Source organism: Podarcis muralis, chromosome 1, assembly GCF_964188315.1.
Source record: "Podarcis muralis chromosome 1, rPodMur119.hap1.1, whole genome shotgun sequence".
Taxonomy (NCBI): domain Eukaryota; kingdom Metazoa; phylum Chordata; class Lepidosauria; order Squamata; family Lacertidae; genus Podarcis; species Podarcis muralis.
Window position 1 is genome coordinate 18,238,998 of NC_135655.1, and position 16,279 is coordinate 18,255,276.

Genomic DNA, 16,279 nt, shown 5'->3' on the forward strand with positions numbered 1-16,279 from the left:
GAATAATGCAAGGGAAGGAAATCGGCCTCTGTTCCTGTTAATGGGGTGGTGGGGGGTGGCGCGGAGGGAGGGAGAAAAAAGAGAAAAATCACAGCCCCAAACATAACGCCAAAAAGAACAGCTCCCTTTGCACGCTTGGCTTTTGCAAAGCAGCCGTTGCGCGTGTGGAGCCGGGCGAGCGGAGAGGGGGGGGCGCAGTGTGTGAGAGAGAGGGGGGAGAGAAAGAAGCGAGAGGGAAGGGGGCCGAGCCGGAGAGGATGTTGGGGGGGGTGCGCAGAGAGAGAATAATAGAATATGTATGTTATATTTCTTAAAAATTTAAATAAATATATATATATATAGCCCGGCGTCTCCCCTCCCCCTTGAAAGCCTAAGACTAGCAGCCATCTGCCAGCAGCATTTGGTGACAGCGCTCTCTCCTCTCTCTCTTTCCTCTCCTTTGTTACAGCTGATAAAAATTGTTGTTTGTAGCAATACATCGGAATTATATTGATTGGCGAATGCAGCCGTTCGACCTTGGACGGTGCTTGACTTGCGAATTTTATTTTCCCCCCTCTCCCCACTTTTATTTTCTTCTTCTTTTCCTTCCTCTCCTCTCCTCTCCCCCCTCAAAAAAACCAACCCTTTCTTGCCACCCCCTCTAAAAACAACAACAAAAAAGCCTTTATTAACCAGCTGCAACAGCACGAATGAAGATGCGTTGGTTGATTTTGAACACTGTTTTCAACCGGGGAGTTTGACGGTGCTTGCCGAACCATGGGGGGGGGGGGAGTGGATTTTCTTTTCTTCTACTTTTTAATTTTCCCGAAATAACACACCAAACCTGTAACACCTTTCGACCAAACTGTATTTTTCTCTTTCTTTTTCCCCATTAAGAAAACCTAGCCGGATTGTAACATTGGGGGGAGTTGCACCCTCCTTTTAATTTTTTTTAAAAAACCAACAAGATCCAGATTATTTCATGTAACTCTATTCCCCCCCCCCCTGTGTAGTTTGCATGGGGGACTTTGCTTGTTTGAGATTGTGTGTATGTGTAATGTATGCGAGCCAGAAAAAGATAAGGCAGACAGTATTGTGTGGAGATATTAGGAAAAGGAAAGAGGCATGTTTGCAAATGTTCCAAATTTTAATTGGCGTGAGGTTAGTCAGGTGGGATTCTTCCTGATTTCCAGCTCTTTCCCACCAACTCCCCCACTGTGATTTTTTTTTTTTGGGGGGGGGGGAAGTATATGTAATTTGGAATTGGGTACCAGGTGGGTGTTAAGTATAATGGAAGGATACCTTTAAACATCTGTCTGCACAGTGTGGAGAAAAACCATAGCCAGGTCTTTTTCTCTGTTCCTCTATTCATCCTCCCATCTGGAAAGGACTTAACAACAGGACTGTCTGAGGTCTCTTAAACTAAGGTTAAGGCAAAAGGGAAGAAGATAGATGGGCATAAATCATGTGTATTTGGTGTGCCTAGATTTGCAATGGGCAGCCCGGGTGGGGTGGGGACAGGAATCAGGAAAAAGCAACTGGATGTTTGAGCTAGAGAGACAGAGGTGGTTTCAGCATGAAAGTGGCTGGACCAGTTTCTAGGAAACAGTTATACATTATTAAAAGGGGAGCCTGTTTGGAAGAGAGAAGTTTGACAAGAAGGGCCAAATAAAGAAAGAATTAACTTAGCACGGCAACTCCCCTCCGCACATACATGCAAATATACCTGCACCTCTTTTTGCTGAAGGAATCTGGAGTCAGATTCTGAGGTCCGCAGCTGTTTGATGGAGCAGCTTGTCAAGGAAATGGCATTGCATTTGAGGGTATAGTGCTAAGTGGAGGAGCAGGCTGGCAAATGGGTTTAATTCTAACCCTCTTCATTGGAGTTTATTAGATTTTAGTCCCTGTGGGGTGTTGAAAGAAAAACTGCTATCCTGAATGGCAAACAAGTAGAAAGTGAGCGTGAGAAAGGAGGGTGGGTTGGGGGAATATTTACAGCCTGGTCCTATTCATATTTACTCAGAAGAAAGCACTGCTGAGCACATTGGGGTTTAGTCTTGAGTAGGTAAGCATAGGATTTGCAGCCGGAAGGGTACAATCCAGATTCATTTCAGATCAGGCAAGGGTTTTGTTATTATATACAATAACTGACTTTATTGCCATAGTATGGTATTTTTGCAGTTCTGAGAGAGGCTCCTATCATTCCTGAGACTTAAGTTCCCCACTCCAAATATATCTCAATACCCTGTTTTTGACAGAGGGATAGCTGATGGAATGAGCAAATTTGGGTACGTCTCCAAGGATAGGTTGGCTGTGAAAAATACAGCAAAGTTGTATAATACAAAAATGACATCTCTTATGTAAAAATCCCGACAAGAGATGTTCTAGGACTGTTCTGAATGACAGATGATAATGTTGGCCGGACATCTGCGACAGGTTTTAACTGCTTCAACAGTGAGATGTGAGCACTAGTTATGAATTTTAGGAATGGGAGGAATTGTTGAAAGGGAGTCTTAAGTCACCTTCTGCCAGCAAAATGACCTTCATTATTAAAAAATATATATGGTTGAACCCTCCTGAAGAAAGGTCTTGTGGTGTGGAGGTGGCTGAAAGGAGAAAAACATAAAATAATCCCTGTACAATTTAAAATTATTTTTTTTAAAAAAAATCAGATTTGAAGTCCCTGGTCAGCAAGTTATTTGCTTCCTGATTTGACCCTGTCTGTTTGCATTGTGTCCCTATAGCTAAGAGAAAACACCGTTTATTTATTTATTCCATTATTATCCTGTTTTCCTTTTGTGGAATAATTCCTGTCGTTCAAAGATGAGCAAGAAAACTAACAGACACAGCAAAGAAAACGGCTCATAGATGTAACTTAACAGAATTAGCCAGGAAGGAAATTGCAGGGATGCTTGGATTTTTTTGGGCGTACCTGTAGGGCTGTAACACATGCATGTTGTTAGCAGGTGTTGCGAGCTTGAGTTATTGAAAATACTGTGTTCTCCATTAGCTGCGTCTGAGCTGCACATCGTCAGGTTGCACATGTTACATTAAACTTAAAAACTGCAGAATTCAAAAGGATAGGCTCTTCTCTCGTTTTGGATACTTCCAAACATTCTGTCCACTCTTCACATGCTGCCTTTGAGTTGTTTGATAAGAAACAGCTTTGTGAATGGATGATGGAATAAGAAACAGATTTGCTTTTCATTGGAAGGCAAACACAGAGGAGGCTATTTTGTCAAGCTTATTGAAGCATTTTAGTAAGCATGGCTGAAGATCTTTTTCTCCCCAACGTTCCTTATTAGCAAGGCTTTCATTGGAGTGAATGTCTGTGTCCTTATTTAGCATCAAATTTATTGTGCCATGTGTGTGTGTGTGTGTGTGTGTGTTGAACAAAAGACAGTCCTCTAGTACACAGAACACAAATGATGATCTGAATGATTGTGGTCCAGGTGGGGAAGAGGCCAAAAGATGCCACTGGTTCCCGTTGGCACCTATTCTGCCTCCTTTATCAGAGCTCAGTGTGCCTGGAGCTTGATCTATTGGTTTAGCACATCGAGCGCAAGGCTTTTCTTTTCACTTTACATTTCCTGTCTAGATCGCCCTGCACACTCTTGTTTGTTGATACAAAGTACTTTCCAAAATAAACTTTGCTAGCTTTTCAGCTGAATTGCAAGTCACATTTGTGGCTGGTTGGCGCTCAGTGGCTTGCCTCGACGGCTAGGGGGCGCTCATAGCCTGTCTTTTGGAGAAATTTGGGTTTCCCAGCACCCGTGGAGGAGGCGAGGAAATGTAAAAAGGCACAAGTGAGCCGGTTCCCATTGCTGCAAAATGTTTTAGGTGTAAAGTTGTGGTATTGATTTTCATGCCGAGATCTATACGGTACAAGATGAGAAAGATTGCAAGTTAGATAAATCTATTTTCTAAGCAAATTATGACTGATTAAGCAGCTCCAGCAAGATAGATGTCTTTTAATTAAAATTAGTTTTTAACGGTGTCTTTCACTGTCAACTCCTCATCTTTTCGCCTTCCCAGTTTTTGAGTTGTTTGACTAGCCGAGAGCAAAGGGGAGGCTTCTGCGCAAGTATTAAAATGCACATGCATGCTGTGATTAAATCTTATGGGTAAGTTTAGGTGTTGCGCACACACTTGAGCCTCAAGACATTATTACAGTGGGACTGATAAATATGAGTATCGTGAATGGGATTGATAAAGGGCCGGTTGAACGAAATCTTTGAGGAAATCCGGCAAAGAAGCTGTGCATTCAAAAGGGGGAGGCAATGTGTACTAGTTCAGACGGATCATGCCTCTCCTCTGTGAATGAATGCGTGTGTGCACAAATTCAACAGGAGACTAGTTAACAGAATAAAACATATGCATATAGTTCATAATATTGAATGCCTAATGGAACCAGATGCTTCAAAGACCCGTGTAGCAGCGCAGGGTATTCTTGCGAAAATCGGTATCACACATAGCATGCGTTTTCCTGCCACATGCAAAAGCGTTTCAGTGTGCAGTGAGAGATCCGAATAGTTATGAACGTTTATGTAATAAAGGTTATGTTCAGCTGTTACGTTGTGTACAGCTGTGAAGGGACATAGCCTTTGGCCGATGCCTGATTTTATTTGTGGCTCTGAAGGTCAGAAAATCCACCTGAGCAAGTTGCCTTACTTTTAATTGCTCTGCCTCTCTTGGAACAACGGCGTAGGTATTTTCCACGCAGAAAGAAAGAGAAGCCCACCTGGAATGTACAAAAGTTTTCTCTCTCGTTTGGTGTGTGTAGAAATGCGCGCGCGCTCTCCCCTTTTGAGTGTTCCCCCCAGCTTGCACACACACCTTGCTTACGTAAACGTCATTGGGACGCTTCCTTGTCAAATGTATACGCAGCTTAGTGGGTTATAAAGAGGGAGAAATCTGGGAATGCCAGGAGTAAATGCTGAAGTTTGTCAGGTTGTGGCATTGTTCCCTGTTCCGCAGATTTCTTTCTCGTGTTAGGACACAGTCTGTGGGTAGACGTTCTTCTCTGCTGACAGAGGAGAGGGCTTCATTTGAACTTGAAAGAGAAATAAATTGGGTCAGACAAAAGAGTAGGGCTGTCACCCACTATAGGAAAAGCCTTCACTCTGAACTAGACGGAGGTGAGTGGGACGGGAGGTTGCAATGAATCTGAAGGTTCCTCCCTTCATTTAGGGTTTTCTGTTTGTTGGAAGCATAGAGACAGCGGGCAGCTGATTTTTACTAACCTGGAAAACGAAGTGATCAGGAAGCTCCCCCTTCCCCCTCACCTTTTATTGTAAAATAAACAAAATAGCCCCCTCCAACTTTGCCAGTAACAACTTGCTTTACTCCCAGAACTTTAAAACTTTTCGCATTTTTGAAATGCTAAGAATCAAGGCCAGCAGTTCTTAATCAAATAACTTAATCTGACATTTGGCACAATTTAAAGCATCTCTTATGAAGATGGTTGCTGTCTTCAAACTGCTTTCTTTTGCTGAAATAATATTCCAACTCATCGTTTGCTTGTTGCTCATTGAATCCCAATGAAGTTGAAGAGATGAATAAAGTTGGGTTGGGGGCAGAAATACATGACCACCTTCCCCTCTATGTTTACTCAGAAGCAAGTTTCATTGCATTCAGGGGTGGCTTACTCTCAGGTACGTTTGCACTGAATTGCAGCCTCGGGGACATTTTGGGGCTGCATGCAGACATACCTTGAAATTTAGCCTTGCTAGAAAAACCACCGTGGAAGCTATTATATAGTCGTCATAGTGCAGATACAAAGATGAAGAGCTAGGGCTGCTTCCATTCATTTTGACGGGCCTTGTGCAGGGAGAAACCTTGCAGTGCTGTTCTGCATCCAGTTACACCTGTCTGGGACTTTGCTGGGACTGAAGCACATGGAACATGGGCGCATGAGAAGTGCGCAGAGATGTCCGCATATATCTTCATAACAAGATGAGGGGAAGCCGGTGTTCGCACAGAGCGGGCATTACTGATAAATGTGCCATGCTCCCAGCGGCTGTTATAGTGACACCTTCCTCCTTCTCTGCTTATTTACTTTCATAAAATGTCCTCATGCAGTCCCTAAGCAATCCCTTTCCACCCTCGGCTATCAGCCTCGGAGGCGGTTGTGTATTCACAGTAAGTTGCCTCTCGACATCAGTTAGATATTCTCCCTGCTCCACCATTCCTTGGAAAAAAAGAGAAGCAAACTGCCAACTAAGTCTTTATACAGGGGGTTCTTAAACGGTAGGGAATCCCCTCTCCTTGTTCTTCCCAAGGGATATATATTAACAATGTCTAATGTGTTTTTTTTTTTTTTTTTTGCAAATACTGTAAATGAAAGAAGCAAACACTTCATGCAATGTACTCATGTACCAGGGAGGGAGACAGAGGAGGTGGGTAGCAACCGTGGTAGCGACATTATAAGAATATAATCATTTTCTAGCAAAAGCGACATAGCGGTTCGCTGTATGGCATTCGTCGTACCTGCCTTAGTCATTTTATTTTATTTTTTACGTTCGCGAGACCTTTGTCTCAGTGCAAATAAAAAAATTTCCTTTTATGAAGGAGCTAATGATGTGTGCTGCTTGTTGGGGGCAGTGTGTGTTTGCCGTGATGCAGGAGGAATGAATGGGGAGTGATTGTATACAGAAAGTTCCTCCACTTGTGTGTGTGTGTGTGTGTGTGTTTTTTTTACGAGCCTGGAATGAACCCACAAAATCCGCTGGGTGTTGGAACACCCTGGCTTCTGTGAATCTTGAAAAATGGCTCAGAGTTTGGGTGTGAGCTGTGCAAGGTGATTTACAATCCCCTTGTTGAGAAAGGAACTTGACTCAGGTTCCACCCGGGTTTCAATCCACAGCAGAAATCGAATGCATTGATTTCCCCCCTCATTTGGGCAGTTTTGTTTTGTTTTCTTCATACATTGCTAAGAATCTATAATTCAGGCAGCCTGTTCTAGTATAGCCAAAAGTATAGAAATTCCCTTTGCAGACTTCTCCACTCCTCGTTGAAGTATCTATTTCCTCCCCCCTCTCCTTTTTCTATTTCAGTTTTAACTAAAACAAATCTATTCACGCAGGAACAAAGGGAGCTTTTGTATCACATCATCTCAATCCCTGATTTATCTGTGAAGATTTACCGCTTTCGTGGTCTATACAAGAACCTATGCATTTTAGCCTCCCAATTGCAATAAATCTTTTTTCTTCCTCCCCTTTCTGCACCTCGAGCCACTAGTTTATTTAGCAAAACGTACATCACCTTTTGTTCCATTAACATTGCATGCATGTAGCCTTTGATTTAAATAAGTGCAGAGGCATGTCTTGGGGTAGAAATTTAGGGAAGCGGGATCGGGGGGGGGGTCATGCTGGACATTCCAGAGGCTGGAAGTGACCACTGCACCATGCCACATTTAAGTGGCCTTTGCGAAATCACCGGACTTCAGTTCCGCTGCAAGGTTTTTGGTTTGTGCTGGAACATGCTGGGCATATTATTTTTTACCTCCTTTCACTTTGTCCCCTACTCCCCCCGCCTTACAACCACTATGGTTCCCCCCTCCTGTTATTCAGAGCCTTTTGCCCTACATTCCTACATTTCATCTATATTGGTGGGGTTAAACTTTGTTTTCTAAGATAACAGACTAGTTCCGTGAAAGGTGTCTGGCTTGCAGGTTTGCAGAGGAGTGCTGAAACTCAACAGCCGCCCGTGCCATTTGCAGACGTTTCAATGGGGGAACTCCATGCTCCTCTGCTTTCCATAGTGAGCAGAATCTGGCAACACCTGAAGGCTGGCCAGTCATCTTTACAAAACAATATCAGATAATCGTGTTGGTGGTGTGTACTGAGAGCAGACTCCCTTTTCCTTGGGGCTACGTGCAAATCCAGGAGCAGCTGTCACTTTCCGTGACACAGCTTCAGTGGCAAGCTTAAAGAAGGAAAAAGCCACGGAGGCTGAATTGCCTTTTCCCGTCTCAGGGGTGGCACTGTTTTTTTATTGTCAAATAGTGCATTTCAGGCTCTTGGGTATCAGATTCTGCCAGTTGCAAGTGTTGTTAATGCAAGATAGAATGCTGAAGTAAAACCGAACATGCATGTTCTACGTATTCATTATATCCTTACTGACTTTCAAATCAGGACATAAAAGTTTCCAGCCGACAAAAGAATGGATAGCCCACAGATACCTCCGGACGTGGCTGTTTCTGTCCGTGATTAGGCAATTGGCTATTTTATAAGGTTGCTGTGGGCCATTATTTGCAGGCTGATAGGACTTTGTGGAGCTGCCAGGACACCTGCTTCATTCTGTCCATGACCAGCAGAAGATCCCACATTTAATCCCCGGCATCTGCAGGTAGGGTTGGCAGTGTCTCCTGTCTGAAACCCTGGAAAACCACTGCCAGTCCGTGTAGACAATACTGATTTAGATGGACCAGTGGTCTCAAGGTATAAGGCATCTTCCTCTGCGATTAATAGTCCCGGCCAACCATTTTACTACATTGGAATTGAGTTATGTTTGGTCCGTTTCTCATGTGTGTCAGTCTCTGGGCATCACCTTTCTTTTGGGTTTATTATTTTTTGTGTGGAAATCAATGCAAAACAACAACAACAACAACACATCTTGGCTCCTTAATAATAATAATGATAATAATAATTTATTGAATTTATATACCGCCCGGAGTGTCCAGGGCTGTGCTATTGGTGAAATGTAGACATGAAATCTCTATAATAATTAAATTTTCAGTTTGAAAAGGATTTGCAGGCTAAATATTGGTACAGGTGGGATGGTTGGGCAGGCAGGCAAAGGTTTTGACCAACTATGTTCTTTTAAGCTGCGGCATCTTTAAAACAGTCGCTGAGTGATCCAAGTTACCTTCTCACTTGCAGACGGTATGCGTGTGTGCACGCGTGAAATAAGTGCTGATGGACACACAGCACCATCTAAAAAAGATGGTTTTATGGGTAGCATCTTAAAGGCAAATGTGCTTCCTCCACTGGGCAGCTGGGTAAGGCTTCTGAATGTTCTTCACACAACCAATATTCAGAATTCTCCCAGCTGCTGTGCCCAGATCTTGGGAGTGCTGGAAGATCCTCACGGGGGGCAGAAGTGGGGAGACTCTTTGAAGTTAGGATTTCCCTGTAGAGGGGTGCAGCTGGCAAGTGCTGCATGATTCATCAGTTCATCATTACAAAACGCAGTCAGATCTGGTTAATCTGCAGTCTGCTCATCTGGGTTTGTGAAGAGATTTACATGGTAACCAACCTTACAGTACCCATGGCAATTGTAGCACCCGCTAGCACCTCTGCAGATAAATAGCAGCGGCAGCAGCAACAACATTATTTCCATAGGCTTCTGGGCTCGAACATCTTTCTGGTGTCATGCAGAACCTGCATGTAGGCAAGAACCTTGGGAAGCAGCGAGACATTGCCCCCTGATACAATCCACTATTCTTTCCCCTCCTTAAAAAAACCCAACAATAACAAATAATCGTCTTTGCTTGCCTACGCTGTGGATTGATAAGATTAGAAAAGGGGAGAGAGCGTACAGCCATCTCTTCCAATACCCCCCTTCTTTCATTTACATTTCTGCCACATGAATACAATTTGGATATTTTGAAATGACGCATGACCTCAAAAGGGACCACTTCACATATTGCATTTTAAAAAGATAATAAGAATGTGATGTGCATTCTGTAAGGTATGCTCTCGTTGAGGAGCTGGGATTAGCTTACAGCTCCCTCTTGACTGTGGGGTTGGGTGGCAACAACAATATGTGAATTGGTCCTCAGGAGCTCGATTTGATGTCCACAGCAGCTGAAATTCATGTGATTTTTCATGTAGCGCTGAGGGTTTCTTTGCTCGTGCCCAAAGCCACCCACCCCACCCCAACCAAATCGTTTTGTCTTGAAAGGAGATTTAAACCTTGTAGTGAATATTGGTTACATGTGATTCTTTACCCTTGCTGCACACTATGAAGTGTATTAAATCAGCTTTGCCCAGCCAGATAGATGTTGCTGGACTCACCATCCCTGACCATTGGCCGCACTAGCTGAGACTGATGTGTGCTAGAGCTGACTCTTGGACCTAGGCCTTGAGGACAGTTTTGGAGAACGGCCCTTGGAAGATGTATTCAGGCAGAGCGAGCTCAGATGTTTGATTCCTTCTTTGGAGCTGAAATCAGCTGCCTCAAACCCTCCCTTCTTGTTTGAAGGAGAATCTGGAGTTATTCTTCTCCCTCCATCCCTTTCCAAAATAGATGACAGAGAGAGCAAAGTTTTCCAAACCCCTGTAACCTTTGAAATTCAGGAACATGGCTGAGGAGAAGCTAGACTTAAATCTGAAACAGTTGGGGCCTTATGTTATTATGGCCCCTGAGCATAATGTAGAGTTCAGCTTGGACCTATGCTGGCTTTGGGCACGAACTATTAATTTCTGCTCTTGCGCCAGCCCCATGAATGTGAATCCCAGTGTCTTGGGAGCTGTATCTTGTGGATCATGCCCCCTAACATGTCCACAGTGGATGTGTTAACATCACTAAGCGAGGGCAGCATTTTTGAAGGAAAGAAAAGAGCATTGTTCAGACCTAAGTACGAAACAGAGGTTCTCCTCACCTTTGGCCATGGATAGGTGATCAGGTTTTTGGATATTTTTATTTTTTTATGGCAGGTTAATTAGCAGTGGAGGAGAGCTCTAGCCTACCAGGCTCTGTTTACTCTGGGGCAATCCCGTCAAAGTTAATAGACCTGCTCTAGAGTAAGCAGGCTATTGGTTGCAGTTAACAGATAATGCATATCACAATCTAGCTGATAAGCTTGACCTTCTTAAATGAGTTACTTTAATTCCGATTGTAATTTAAATAACTTCAAAAAAATAACCACACTTTTCTTGATTCCTTTGAAATTGATGATGATCATTCAGGAGGGCTTTGGTTTGGTTGGGGGGGGTTAGTTCAGGGAGTGTAAAGCTGATTTCCTAAAATGTTAAGACTGCCAAAAAATGAAAAGGATACCAGATTATTATTATTATTAAAAAAAAGAGCTATTGCAGACTGCTTTGATGGTGGGGGCAGAGGGAGAGGAGAAGATTTCTCATGAATGGGCACATGCGGACTTAACTAATTACGGTCAAATGCTACTGAGACCATCGTAATGCAAGATGCCAAGTTGGGCAGATAAACCGTAGGAAATGGCAAGCTTAATAACTTTCGATTCCCGGACCATCTTGCAAAACGGGAGAACTGTGCGAGGTTTTATTTTATTTTATTATTATAATAATCCTTCTGTGGGTGCTTAAACGATTAGTTAGAGAAATGAAAAGGGGGAAAAGTGAACAATTCAAGTTGCTGACAACTGAAGGAGATTTTGGAATTTCTACATTGACAGAGTCATGGGAAGCTTAGCAAATCTTGCAGTTTTCCTGCTCTCATCTTTTCCTGGAGCGGGAAAAAAAAAATCTCCTTTATCAAAACGATAATAAATGATCCTCTCCCCCCCCCCTCCCCGCAGTTTAAAACAACAACAGCGACACCAGCCTAATGTGCGTAGCCCGGATACTCTAATTTCAAGAGCCCGTCTTAACTTCGAAGCAGAGCAGGATGGCTATAGTAAATGCCAAAAGGTGTTTTTGGATCCTGAGCTACAGCTTCTACCTTGGCTCTGTTCAGCTGTTCTGCTTACTTTGCCTCTTCCAGTTCTTTTACCTTTACCTCTCCTTTTGTGCGTGCGTGTTTTAATATTTTGACACTCTGCTCCCACCTAATAGGAATTCTTTTCTAGAAACGGTGCATATGTTGTCTAAAGGAGTCTTTTCACAGCACTCGTATTCCCCCCCCCCCCCACCTCCGTTTCTTTCTTTCCCTTTTGGCTCTAAAATTATGTATATGTAATTGGTAATTAAAGGTGCAAGCTCTCTTCAATATAAACAGTATTGCTCAATGTTAGATCATTAAAGGGAACAGAAGCACTAAATAATTACCTTTTGCATTGTGACAAACCGTTCGCACAGAAATCCACTCACTTCCCCCTCAGCACCAGGGTTATGATTACATTTTCACGATGGCAAAGAGTCTTTTCATAAAATAAATTGGTAAATTAATTACGTTGCATTGTCTACCGGCTGCTTTTAAAGTAAACTTAGAAGAAGGGGTTGGGGGGGGGGGAGGCTGAAAGTAATTAATGGGTTTCACACACCATGCATTATGCCTAGAGTTGAGTTACCTAGTGGATTAATTTGGCTACAAGTAAGTGGAGGAAACGCAAAAGCTTTCGCCCGTGAATCTTCTCTTCCTTAGGCTGCTCCTTGTTCATACACCTCCGTCGACTGCAAGGGGTGGCAGCGTAGGCCTAATTTGAAGTGCTGCGAAAATAATAAGCACCAGGTTCTGATACGCTTCTCATTCTTACATAATGCATGTGCTTAGTGGGCAGTGATGCAGTTTATGATACGTATGATTCATGTACCAATTAGCAATCTTTTTCAGAAAGGGAAGTTAAGATTTGTTTCGACCTCCAAATAACCATTTCTCTGGCTGAACCTGTGAAATTAGCCTCTGGGTTAGATAAAGCAGTCTTCTCTCATTATTATTACTACTACTGCTCTTATTATTTTAAATAAATAAAAAAAAAAGATACAGTAGCTTTAACAAAAAATAATAATCAGGAAATATTTGGGCAAAGTTCCCATTCAGTTCAGGGATTGCAGTTCAGAATTACGACAAAACGTTTTGCATTGTCCTGCTGCTTTTAGATCTCCAGGAAATTCGGAAGCAAATCACCAATGCCAGTATTTCCATGCGTTCGTTCCCCCCCCCCCCCTGCAGAGCTTTACTATTCCCATCTCCAGATAAAACTTCAGTGGCTCATCTCTTTTATTTACATGCTGTTAGTTCTCTGCGTATTGATCGGGCCAAATGATAAAATTTTTGTTCAAAGCAAAACCCCCGCCAGCCAATGGGAATTGTGCCTGATTGAAGACCATGTTTCGTGTGGTTTTTCAATTAGGCTGCAATGGAAATATATGTATATATAAATAAAAATAAAAAGTTCTTTGCGTGGCAGCCTGTGAATTAGCAGCTTTGAATGCGTTAGTTTTTCATGCAAACTTAGTTCATCGCAAACTCCTGATTATTCAAATTCATGGAGAGATGTCAACCAGCCCCATTTCAGTATGTAAAGGAGCATTTTCTTTTTATATGATCTGATGGTCTAGAAAAAGGTTGTGCTTCCTCCAGACAACTTGCCTAAATGTGGGTCTACGGAATCTTTAGGCAAAGCAAAGTATGTGAATCTGGAAATCAATTCCTCTCCCTCAAATGCCTTGCAGTTTACAGCATCTTGAAGAAATTTTTGTGATATTTAAGAGGCTTTGCTTAGCAGCCGGTTTCACTGAAATTGAACTTACTCCCAAACGTACACGAATACGCTTCACCTGTAAGTTGACCAGATTCATTTGGACTGAAGTGCATGTTTGTTTGTTTTTGAATTACAATATTTTTCTGTGCATTATTATTATTATTATTATTATTATTATTATTAATTTCCCTTCCGGCTGCTTTAAAAGTTGCTGCTCAGTGCAGCTGCCCTTTCAAGTTCACATTCTGCTGCCATCAGGGTTGCATGCAAATCCAGCGACGTAACGTAAATAAAATGGAGACTTGAGGTTGCCAGGACCTGATATTAAAATTCCATAAAACCAGCAAGTATTTGGGGAGAGAAGATGGAAGAAGAGAGGATGGCGTGTGGTAGAATTGCTATCCGACGGGAGAAAGTTTGGTTAGAGCAGACATACGACTTTTTTAGTGCTGCAATACCTGAAAAAGATGTACTTGAAAAGCAGCAATAGGAAGGTATTCATAGTGCTGGATATTTTCCATAGGAAATTAAGCCAAATTCATTCTGGCATCTGCTATAATCTGGAATCTGAATGCCTGGTGTCTGTAGGCCTGTGGTGTAGAGACTGACCTCCAAGAACCCAGTAATTCACAAGGAACCTCATGCCCTTCCGTCTCTGTACATGGGAACAACCATGTAACCTAAGGCATTTTAAAAAATAAAATAATAAGCATATTATACAGCGATGTGTGCACAGCATTGGCCTTTAGGGGTGGGCAAGCTGAGTGCTGAAGGTGTTGCTCAGCTGAGCTCGGTGTTTGAATGCACTGTCTGCAGTGAGCAAGGATGAAATTGTTGAGAGGTACTTCTGGCATCTTCTCATGGGCGCTGCTGGGAATACGTGCCTGGCTGCTAGGTTTTGTAGTCCTGCATGAAGCTACACAGCTTGACAGCTCTGCAAAATTAACCCCTGAGGAAACACTCAAAGTCTCCTTTGCCCAGAGTGCTATTTAATCCTAGGAATGGCCCTCTGTTCTGGCTCCTTAGTTCTCTGTCAACCAGGACATTAAAAGCATTTCTGGTGTACCTCTACCAACAGAAGGTCCACATCACCCTGGGCCAAGCGTGGGCAGAGGAGGAAGGGAGTTGTGGCCTGATAGAGTATGGTCCCACTTGCTCCAGGTTGAATACATGGGGAAGGGAGAATAGGAAGAACGTCCTTGGCTTGGCTTGGGTGCAAGACATGTTGCTTCTTTCTCTCATAAGGCCGACCGCCACTTTGGCTCAGCTGCCATCAACTGAAGAACAACAAGCGATTTTGCTGCTCGTTCGGGCGGTAGCCCCAGTGGTTCAGCCAGGCTTGCGTTGTGGTGGCGGGGTTTGTGTGTTGAAAGCCTCTTCCTGCTCAAAGCCAGCCCCTTCTGCATGTTGGTAGGTTGCCCATGCAGGCAAACTACAGGGACTTGTTTCCTGAGTTGGTTTTGCCCTTGTAGGGGAGTCTTGCCTCAGGCAATGTTTCCGACATTTTCCGTGATGCAAAACTCTGTCCCTGGGATTGCCTCTTCACCATTGAGAAAGGGAGCCATTCTTGAGGCTTCAACTTTCTTGGCCATTCTGGAAACTGAGCACACAAAGGCCCAAACTTTTTTTATGTAAGGTTTTCTGTTTCTCCGATAGCTTTCTCTTTAGGCCGCAAACGAAATGAGTCTTGTATAGTAACGTTGAGATGAGCACACACGGTAGATTTTTCCTCACGAAAATCTTATTTATTTTTAAAAAATATATTACTACAATATAATCTTTAAAGAAAACAATGGATGTGTTCTTGCATCATCACCAAAGTTCTCGTTCCAAAAAGAAGGAAAGAGTGCTCAGGTTTGTCCTCACAGATCACAATTTCTCCTGAACGTAATATGTTGATCTATACATTATTGCCATGTCGCCAGTTTCTGAAATAAACATTCTGGCAGGGAGGGTGGAGTGGAACCATCATGTGGTGACCATTTTGACATCCACATTCCCTACCTATCCTTCTGCGTGCTCTAGAAGTGTTTTTTATCTTGTTGAACTGTTGCGTGCTTTAACACCAAAAGCTTTCCTTCCATGATATTTATTTTATTTCTATGCCACTTTTCAGGCACGCCTCGTGAAGTGGTTTACGTAGAAATATTGGAAGAATAGAGATTAAGTAAAACCATGTATTAAAACTGCGGAGACAAGCGACACGGCTATGTGTGTGTGTGGTGGGGACTCTTTGAAAAGCAGAATTCTCCTCCCCTCAGGGAAAGATGGTCCCTGAGTAGCCTTGTGGTGATGGTTGGGGCAAGGAGAAGCCACCTCAGCTGAGTCGCTGAAGGGTGAAGAGTTGGCAACTCATTCAAGCAGTTCTTCTGTTTTCTCTTTACCCTTCTTCCCTCAGCGCAAGATGCTCCAACCCCTGTGGTGTTTGTTAGGAGAGAGGGAGGCTGCCTCAGGTGGAAGCTTTGCAGCTCAGCCACAGAACATTTGCCTTGCATTCAGAGCAAATTCGGGTTCAATCCCTGGCATCTCCTCATAGTGTTGGGAGAGACAACCGTCTGAAATCCTCGAGAGCCTCTTCTGGTGCACGTAGACAATATTGCGCCAGGTGGACCCAGTGGTCCGGCTTGCTTTGAACACTAGTAGTTTTCCAGCCTAACTCTATGGTCCTCAACATGGTGCCCATGGGCATTTTGGTGTCCTTCGTTGCTGGCCAACAAGGCTCCCCTGCTTCTTTCTGCAAAGCGTGTTCTCCTTCATGGAGAGCACATGTTGCGGTGGGGTCTAGCAAGTCATCCCTCTGTTGCTGGGCGGCTAAGATTAGGTGGCCACGTTTGCGATTGGGCTCCTCTATGTTGTTGGGGAGATTTTAATGTTGCTATTCCTGATTGACAGCCTATTAGCTTTATATTCCCTGCTCGTAGCGTTGAGCTTCCTCTTTTCACTCCCCTGCTGCTT

General features: G+C 43.4%; 1 protein-coding gene across 7 annotated transcripts in view; it reads left to right on the forward strand.

Moving 5' to 3' along the window:
• Positions 1-16,279, forward strand: part of BCL11B (BCL11 transcription factor B) — a 165,608-nt gene that overhangs the window by 3,564 nt on the left and 145,765 nt on the right. The window lies entirely within an intron of this gene.